This window comes from Pyxicephalus adspersus, chromosome 1, assembly GCF_032062135.1.
Source record: "Pyxicephalus adspersus chromosome 1, UCB_Pads_2.0, whole genome shotgun sequence".
Lineage (NCBI taxonomy): Eukaryota > Metazoa > Chordata > Amphibia > Anura > Pyxicephalidae > Pyxicephalus > Pyxicephalus adspersus.
In genome coordinates this window covers 124,155,191-124,165,990 of record NC_092858.1, presented here as the reverse complement: position 1 = coordinate 124,165,990, position 10,800 = coordinate 124,155,191, and positions in this window count along the sequence as shown.

Sequence of the window (10,800 nt, the reverse complement as noted above, 5' to 3'; positions counted from 1 at the left end):
ATTATTATATAAATACATTTTTTTTCTATATTTCAGTGTTTATGTGGATATTATGCCTGTAAAGTCCGATAAAGCTATTAGTTGTATATCATGTTTTGAGGATGCAGCATCTGAAAACCATAAACTACATGGGAAATTGTCTCATTTAAATCAATCTTATAAATTAAAAACATGTTTAATTTTTTGTTTGTTTCTTACTAAAAGGTGTTTCTTTTTAACTCACTAATAACTTTTATTTAATCCTAAACAGTTCTGATTAACTGATTTCCTTCTTTTTTCCTTATCTACTTTTCTGCTGATTTTTTTTAAATTAATATTACTGTACCTTTTTCTACTTTTGCTGTTTTACTTATTTGTTACTTTTTTGTGCAATAAACATTGTTAAAGAAGTAACAATGTTACTTTTTTTATATAACATTATTTATTTTATAAAAAAACAAATAAACAGTGGTAAAAATGGAAAAAACAGTTAAAAATTCAACAAAACCAATGGCAACAAAGTAATTTCAGTAATTTTTTTTTTTTTTTTGAAAAAATACAGAAAAGACATAAAGACATGTACAGCAATTACAGTCAAGAATCCTTCAGTAACAGTCACACAGATAGTTTACAAACAGCACTTTTAGCCTTATACCTTATTGTCAAGATATACACAAAATATAGAGACATAAAAATATCAAGAGTTATCCAGAGTATGACATCACTGATTGGGGGATACACATTGTTCAAAGTCCTGTGATCACAGAAACTCCTTCCAATAAAACCAGGTGTATTCAAATTTCTTGACTGTGTCATGGAGGATGGTTTTTAGGTCCTCCATTAACACGATATTAATAATTGAGAACCATTGTGAGACAGGAGGACATTTAGGGCAGTGGTCACCAACCTTTTTGGTCCCGCAGACCACTAAAATTACTGACTCCTGACCGCGCATGCATGGGAAGCCGGTAGTCAATCAAAGGAGAAGAACCTCCCCCATACTAACATCATAATGTCATAACCCCGCCCACTGTGCCATTGCAGATCTGAGCCTGTGATAGGAGACTGGGCGGGTTGTGTTGTGAAACAGCCCGCCCACTTCCCTGAGCCAGGGATTTGCCCGGGGGATGTGGTCCGCAGCTCTGGCCGGTGCGTCCCCCCCGGCGGGATCCTTCTCCTAACCCCACTCGGTGGTTCACTGACCAGAGCCGTGGACCTCCAAAATCTTCTCGCAGACCACCAGTGGTCCGCAGGCCACCGGTTGATGACTGCTGATTTAGGGGATCTCCAATTAAATGGGATACAAACTTTTGCTGTATTCAAAAAATGACTCACCACCGAAGTTTTATGGAATCTGAGAGAGAAGGAAATATGTTGGAGCAAGAAAAAGGAGGGGTCATCAGGTATAGTATAATCGGTAAATCTTTGTATAATTTCCTTGACCTTATCCCAAAATGGTTGTATATGACCAGACAGGACCAGAATATGTGTATAAGCGTGCCCTCCCCCAATTCACATCTCCAGCATCGATTAGAGACCAATGGATAGAAACTATGTAACTGAACAGGGGTACGATACCGTCTCGCTAGTAACTTATATTTGAGCTCCTGAAATCTACTGCTAACTGAAGAGTGGTGCGTTAACCAGATCACTTTCTGTCTTTGTTCCATATTAAGAGAAATATCTAAATCCCTCTCCCAGAGTAACAAATACGAAGGAGGGCTATCTGTAAGTGGGGAATTGAGCAGAGCATATCATTTCGAGAGTAGGTGCCTATCTGTGTCCCCACCTGTATACAGAACCTCAAAGGGGGTGGGTGGTCTGCTCTGCTCTATAGAAACAAAGTTTACTAAGGTGGATGAACAAAGGATATTCTCCACATGGTGGAAACGACGAAGTGACAAGGATCAGGTACAGTGGAGAGGGAGCCACATGGGGTCGGGGAACACCCTGGAACACACTTTCAGAGTAGGTCCTATCAAAGGGTGCTGTTTAAGTTGTACACTTAAGGCACCTTCCAGCCATGGTGCCGAGGACAAACTTTGGCCTCTGGCCAACCATTCCAGTCCCAACCATTGTTTAGAAGGGCCATTTCTGGCTCAGTCAACTGCCCTAACCAGATGGGCTGCAGAGTAAAATTTGAGGAGATCAAGGACTCCCAGACCACCAGTCGTTTTGGACTGAAAAAGTAAATTATGATTGTCTGGGCTTCCTGTCCCCCCAAATAAACCAGAACAGTACCGTACTAATGCTGTCAAAAAAGGATTTCGGGAGCCAAATTAGTGGGGTCTGGAATAAGTAAAGAAATCTCGGTAAAACATTCATTTTGATCACCTGGATTCTACCGAACCAGGAGATGGTTAATGATTTCCATTATAGTAGGTCAAATTTTATCCGTTGGAATAAGGGCAAGAGGTTCAAATTAAAAATTTCCGACAAATCCCTAGACAAAAGGACACCCAGATATTTCAATCCATTCGAGGCCCATCTAAAAGGATAATTTTTCTCATGTAATTCCTTTTAATTTGGAGGTAGTGTTATATTAACCACCTCTGACTTACTATCGTTAATTTTGAAGTTTGAGAGGGAGCCATACAAGGATAGTTTCTTCAGTATGTTCGGGAGCGAGGTTACTGGTTTAGAAAAAACAAAAAGAAGATTGTCAGCAAAGGCGGAAATTTTGTATGAGTGGTTGCCTACTTCTAAACCGGAAATGTCAGGGTTAGCCCTTATAGCTCTCAATAGGGGTTCCAATGTCAGTATTAAAACAAGTGGGAAGAGGGGGCAGCCCTGGCGAGTACCATTGGAAATGGCGAAATAATTAGAGAGGGTTCCATTAACTCTGATCGCCGGCAAGGGGCGGGAATAGATGGATCTGATCCAGGCTAACATTTTCGGTCCCAGCCCCATATGCATCAGGGTCTGGTTCATAAACGTCCAATCCACCCAATCAAATGCTTTTTTTGCATCTGTGGACATCAGGAAAACACGGGAATGATGTGCGAAGGCCAGGTTGATCCAGTTTGATGTTTTATAAGTGTTGTCCGTGGCTTCTCCAAATGGCACAAAACCCACCTGGATCAATTTTCCAATAACCTCTGTAGTCTCATTGCTAACATTTTTGTGAACAATTTCAGGTCCTGGTTAAGCAGAGCTATAGGTCTATAACCGGAGCAATTGGCTGGATCCTTCCCCTCTTTCAGAATCACCGTAATATGCACCCTCAAAGAATCCAGGGGGAAGGATGTTCCCCTGGAAAGAGCGTTAAAGATGTTGACCATGTGCAGTACTAATGTCTCCTTGAATTGTTTGTAGTAAGCCAAGGAGAAACCTTCCGGACCAGGATTTTTTCCTGGATGGTGTACCTACTATTGCCTGAAGAATTTCCTCACTTTGAATGTCTGATTCAAATAGTTGAATATTGCTAGATGAGAGTGTGGGCATCCTAACCCTTGACAAATATTCCCTCACTGCTTTTACTCTAAGGGCCGGTTGAGGCGCCGGGCTAGATGCATCAATAATATACAGACACATTTAAGATTTTTGGAACTCATCTGCAATGTCTCGAACCTGATATCTCTTATTACTTGCGTGATCTACAATGAAAGGAACAAAGGTACCTTCCCTTTGCCCCTCAAGGCTCTTGCTAGAGTACAACTGCACCTATTTCCGTATTCATAATAGGACTTTTACACTTTGCTAGGGAGGCTTTAGCCCTGTTAAGATATAGCAGTGACAACTGGGCTCTCAAAGAGCCAAGCTTTTGAGTAACTTCCCCTGTGGGGTCCCGCCTATGTTTCCCCAATGTCTTGGATGAGTTTTAAGATCTCCTGTTGCCTGGCCCTTTTAAGTCTCGCTCCATGCTTTATTAAAGAACTCCAGGTAACCGCCTTATGGGCCTCCCACACTACCAGGGGCTACTCTCTTGTGTACCATTAATGACAAAATAAATAGACATTTCCCACTCTGTTTCCTTTATCACTACCAGATCTTTCAGGAGATTCTCATTCAACTTCCAGTTCCAAAACGTTGGCCTATCATGCATGAGCTTAATAGTTAAAATCACTGGGGAGTGGTCTGAGACAACCATTTCACCAATGGAACATCCCTGAATCCTGTCAAGGTCAGCCTGGCGGACCCAAAAGTGGTCGATTCTAGAGTGTGTCTGATGAGGATGAAATAGAAAGTGTAATCCCACTCATCCTGGGGTGGAGAATACGCCAGGCGTCCAGGAGTTGGTGATTGAGAAAACATTTTTTGAGTCTCTTACCACCCCTAGGTACACCGCTTGAACCAACTCTCGTGGAATCAAGTGATGGCTCTGGGGTAAAATTAAAGTCTCCCCCCAGAACCAGAGTACCAGAGTACCCTCTCTAAACTCCTATATATGCTCCAAAATAGACTTCAGGAAAGGTTCCTGGTTGGTGGAGGGCATATAAATAGTCGCCAGGGTAACCATTTGTTCACCTACTGTTCCCTTCACACACAAATAGCGTCCATCACCGTCTCTATACAAATTTTTTTTTTCCGAAGGCATGGAGGCAGCAATCAAAATAGAAACTCCCTGTTTCTTAACGTCAGGGGCACATGAGTGGTAACCAATAGGGTAGTATTTATTGCGTATGGAAGGCATGGCATTGTCCTTGAAATATGTCTCCTGCAGGAAGGCTGTTTGGGCTTTCAAACTATACAGTCTTGCTAGGACTGCTGTACGCTTCTCTGGGATATTTAACCCTTGTACATTTAAAGACAAAACCCTGGTTGTCTAGATAACCGTACATACAGCGGCAGGCATGAAACGACTATGCAAGTGCAATCAATCAGAAATAAAAATACACAGAAAACAAACAACAAAGATTTTTTTTTCCGAACTTGGGACTTGGGGTAGGGGAGAGGGAAGCATAAGTACCGGAACTATAAGGGAGATGGGTATCAGAAGGGAAAACAAGAAAGGGGTAACTAGAAATTTTGGTCAGACACAGAAACTGCGCTGTTATACCTAGTTGGGGTAACGTGGGTAACCAATGGCGGGGCTCCCGCTTCAGTTACAATGACACATCAATAAGACACTTGTAACAGGGGGTACCCGCAATAGCTTATACTACAGTCCGGGAGGTGTGGGGAAACTACCACTCCCCCTCGGGACCCAAGAACGCTTGTAAACAATAATTAAGTGCAAATGGCATAATAACTCTTCGGGAAAAGAGCTAAAAAACTATAACAGAATATTGCAAAATCGGGCCAAAAGGGCCAACAGCTTAGATTCACTAGGTCATTCAAGAGGTAATTGCAGCCATCAAAAAAAGGTGAGTTCAGCAAGTGCAGAAATTTCATGTATGAGCAACTTGTACAATCTCACCCATCCCAGAATCTTCAGTATCGAGTGTTCTTAGGTGGAGTATCTCCATGATGGCGTGGACATTTCTTGTTGGAAGGTTGCCACGGATTGACTGGGGGATCTAGTACCGTAGGGACCGGTGAAGGCCAGTCCGGAATGTCAATCTCTGTCAAGTTGAAGACCTCCATCAAATCAGGAAGATCAGCAGAGGATCTTAAGGTGGCTGAATATCCATCTTTGAATGCAATAAGGTGAAAGGGAAAACCCCAGCGGTAGCATGTGCTTTGAGTACGGTAGTGGTTTTAGCGACCTCCTTTAGGCTAGTGTGCATTGGGATAGATCTTGAAAAAGAGCTACTGGGGTGTCATTGAAGAAAAGTTCCTCCTGACCTCGGGCCTGTCTCATTATCTCATCCTCCACTTTGTAGGCATGTAGGTGGTATATTACATCCCCTGGGATTGGGCGACCTAGGGCCAATGGCTCTGTGAATGCAGTCGACTACCAGTGGTGTATCTTTTGGCTTGTTCAGCACCGCATTGAATATAGCTAAGGCCACTCTATAAAGATCTTTAGTTTCCACCGATTCGGGTAGGCTAATAATTTGTACGTTGTTCCGCCTGCCTATATTCTCTAAGTAATCTTGGTGGAAAAACAATTGCGTAGAACGGAGTGCTCCCTCAGTACAGAGGCATGATGATAAACATGCTGCCTAAGTACTTCTGAAACTTTCTCTGCCTTCTTAATGTGGTGGATCATATCATGTTTAGGCACTGTGATTTCCAAGTAGAAATAGTCCACTAAACTTTTTTTAAAATTTTCAAATATTCTATAGTAGGCAGGATATGTGGGCACGGATCTTTATCCCATACAGGGGAATGCTGAACAGGTGCAGGGCTTGTGTAAGTTTGGTAGGGTCTCTCAGAGTTAAGGGATGAAAGAGTAGAATGCTGTGGGCTCACATCGGAGTTGTCTGCTGCCTCCCTCTCCTACACTTTCCTTATGGAGTTTTCCTGCTGGGTAGGGAGTTCTCGGTAAGAGCTGTGGGGGCTGTTCACTCTCAGCACATAAGAGCTGGTTGCATTAGGCTCCAGTGTCTCCTTCTGCTCCATGTCTGCTGCTCCATGCTCCAGGGTGAGAGAGTTTGCAGGTGGAGTTTCAGGCCCCATCTTGCCCCCCCCCCTCTCCTATAATCTCCCTGCGAAGAAGCTGAGAAAAACCGCTGCATCTTCTTTGAACAGGACCCGCCGGAGTGCTAGCAGGATCCCACATCTGTTTCCCGCCCATCAGTGCAAGCAGGCTGCTGAATAAGTCGGTACGAACCGCAGAAATAGGTAGCTGGAGCGGGAGCTCTGTATCCGTGCTGCCTATCAGCTCATCGGCTTGGCCATGCCTCCTTCTTTTCCTTTTTCAAGACAAAATCCCCAAAAGAAAGTCTTGTTTGTCCCCATAATCTACATTCCTGGCATCTGTTAATTGTTAGAATAAATGAGTTACATCCCCCCAGAACAGTCATTTATGTTGGCCAACAGAGGGAAAGGAGCAGGTAAATATGTTGAAATAAAGGGACCTCATAGACATTTTATTGCTAGAGGGAAGGTATAAAGTGTTTGGCTTTTCAAAATGACACAGTAATACCTAGTCTATAGTCTATATAGTCTATAGCAGAAATGTATTGCTCTTGTATGTATGCAGGCAATGAAGCTGAAATTGGTGCCTAAAACAGAAATCACAGTTACCTTTAATCCTGCGGATCCCTTGATGGTCCTTCTTGCGATCCGGTCCTGTGTCATCCTAGAAATCCTCTTTGTCCCAGTGCAGAGAAAGTCCCGGGCGCCGCCATCTTCTGTCTTCTCTTCTGGTCTACTTGCTATGTCACCCGATCTCGCACTGCGCAGGTGTGAGATCAGGTGACGTAGCCGCTGTTAAGGGGAAAAAAAGAGAGTCGATCTCACTGCGTATGCATGATATCAGCATCTGTTTCCCCTTTGTGGAAAAAATGCCCCTTCTCGGGCAAGAGAAGGGGCAGCCAGAGCCTCTCAGGATATTTGACATAGGTATCCTGGGATGTTCTGCACTCCCACTAAGTATTGACCGCCATGGCGATAAAGGCTTAAAGGGGGTGGTGCTGCCCCCTTTTTAAAAAAAAACCCAACATTTTTACTTTATTTAGAAAGGTTGTCTACTCTTCTATGTAAAATAAAAAATGTTAAGTTTAAATACCCCCTAGGTCTGGTGATTTCTTTACTGACTCATTCACATCATCCTACGTTTTTACCTTTGGCAGTTAATCTGATCTTCGCTGCAAATTGGTTAAAATTGGCAAGTCTGAGTTACATGTGCATTGGAACACAACAATGACATAAGGATGTCCCTAGTACATGCACAGATGAGTAGGAATTTACTTTTTGCTACTATAATTCAACAATAAAAACTTTTCTACTGTCTATCCTTTGGTGATTAAAAAATTTAAATCCTTGACTGTACTGATGATCTCTAATTAATCTCTTTACTCTTCTACCAGAGGGCTCTTTATTTATTTAACTGATAGCACTGTGAAATGCATTGAAGACTGATTGGTTCACAGTGCTGACTTTTTCCATTGTTCTCTGCTATGCAGGGGGTAAAAGATATTCTACTGTGAGTGATGAAGCTTTTGTGTGTTATCCAGAATGTTTTCAGTAAAGCACCTTATGAATATGACAGCATGCTATGTTGACAGCTTTGGAGTGTCAGCAGCTGTGACTGTGTTACTAGAGTGGAAAGGAATGGACAGAAGTGATGTGTTATTGGATGTACTCTTTCAGACAGGCGCAATCTCCAGAGATGGTAAAAGGTCAGTCTTTCTCTGCAACAAAGTGAATTAAAAAAATATGTGTTAGAACATGTGTTAGACTGTCCAGCTGTTCTCTCCCACCCACAGACTTTGTACATAGTAAAAATAACTATTTTGCACACATTAATTTCTTAAAATTATTAAATAAAAACATGTGGTTTTGTTTAATGTATACTGTAAATATTTTTACAGCATGATGCACTTTGCTGGATATATATTTATAACTGTTCTCCTTTTTAACAGCCATCAGCTCTCAATGACAGCTTGGACAATTGGGAATTAATTATGGCGACATTTACTTTTTTAATCACTATGTGAGCTCTGACATAGTGATCACATGCAAGTTGGGGGCTTTCATTTTTTTACTGAAAAAAATGAAAGCCTTCAGCATTTAGAGGTGGCGGTATTCACCTGCATGCTAGGAGTGTTAATTGTTTTAAGCATCTGTATTGCTATAAGTTTATTTCTGTAATCATATTAAGGTATAAAAAAAAAAAACAACAAAAAATACATACATCTTGTAATGTTTATTTATTAGAGAGGTTGAAGATATTGAGGTCTGAGAATGAAAAGAGTTTAGGTAAATGTGGACATTTTAATACATATACTCTTTATGATTTATAATATGTGGCAACATACCCAATCTTGCAGTATTTTTTTAGGTGACAATGAAATGACATTTATAAAGAAGGGAACTGGTACTCTTTCAGTGGTGAAGCTTAAAGCTTTGTTATGATCATACTATTGTTATGATGATATTGTTATGATTGAAAAGTAAAAATTTAATTAAGCATAATGAAAGACTGGGTAAAATATTCTTACAATGCACCTGTTCCCACACTATGGACATTAAAACCCTAACATATTTTAAACAGGTTTTGGTAAAGCTTTTATGCAAACCATACCTAAGCTATGTACTTACTTGTACTGTGGAGAATTTAATTTTCAAAAAGTACAAGAAAAAAAACTTTTTTTTTCATTCAAACAGAAGTTTTTTTTTCTTTCAAACAGCTAAACATCTTCTGTATATGTTTGAACATATAGGTAAGCAACTTTAGGTGCCTGCTTCTCTTATTTGCTGACAATAAAGTAACTCTTATATTAACACAGGCTTATGTTAAAACATTAGACTGATATATCTCATCATTTTAAATTTACAGCAAGATCATCACAAACTACATTTTGCTGTAAGTATAAATATGAATAAAAGTCTATTCAGCAATTTTCACATGATTGATAAAAGCTATTACACTTAATGTCAGGTTAGAATGTCTCTAAAATATAAAGTGGAATGAGAAAATATCGCCTAACGTATAGTCATTTGAAAAAGTATATCCATTAAAATTGTTGACTTTTTCAAGATATTTTACAAGGTCTACATTAGATTTATAATCAAACATTGCCTGCAGAGAAAAGTGATATGCTTGAATAAAAACATTTGCCTTTTCAATCATGTTGTTAAAAAAAATTGTTAGATATAATGATACAATTTTGAGATAATAAGTAAACTTTTGGCCTTAGAAGCTGGAACGGCTCGCTCTAAATTACTTATAGGTGTTCCACGTACATTGGTCAGTCAAAACAAGGCAATTTGCCTAAAACTGTATAAGCCCCATGATGTCACTAAAACAGCTTTGACCCATCGATGTAGAACTCAACAAGACCTCCAAAAGTTTCCCAAGATACAGTAGATCCTTTAAAGAGTAACTAAACTCAAAAATCACCCAAAACAAAAAAATTCACTTACCTTTAATCCCGCAGGCAGTCCATCGGTCCGGAGGTCTCTTGCATCGGTTCCTGCATCGTCCTGGCATCCATGTTCGTGCTGGCCGTGTTCGTGCTGTCTTCTTCCGGGTTCTTTTTTTCCCCTTTTCACAAAAAGGCTCCTTCTGCGCATGCCCAAGATGTTCAGGCATGCACAGAAGGAGATCCCAAGAGCCTCCTGGGATGAGTGAAGTAGGTATCCTGGGAGGCTTTGCGCTCGAATTCATTCCCGATCGCCTAGATGATAAACAAATAGGGGGCGGTGCTGTTGTCTACCCTTTATGTAAAGTGAAAATTATGAGTTTAGGTACGCTTTAAGCCTTACCTCCTCTGATGGCCTACCTTCTTCCCATAGTGCATCCTGCTGACATATTTCCCTGATAAATGACGCACATGGCCATCTACAAAATGATAAACGACACACATGGCCATCAAATAAAAAGAAACCACGATTCATCGGAGTAGGTCAGCTTCCTCCATTGCTTTATGATTCATTTCTGGGGCACGCATGCTTTTGGCAATGGGCAGGGGTCTGCATAGGCAGCCTAATGTATGGCCAAGCAGTCCTATGCGAAACAATCTATGACGCACTGCATAATCTTACACTGTTCTTTCATGGCCAACCTTTGGGCTAGCCTTACTCCTGCATGCATCAATTAGCCTTCGGCATCTGTTTACTGGTTGTCCATTTTTGGACCACTATACCAATTATTGTATTGAACAACCCACAAGACCTGCCATTTTGAAGAAACTCTGCCCCCCCCTTGCCTAGCAAACACAATTTGGCCCCTGGCAAAGTTACTCATATCCTCACCAACCATTTACTTTTGCCTAATATATGCCACCCTTTGACAGGTGTGGTTGTAACAAGATAATGTTATTAAAT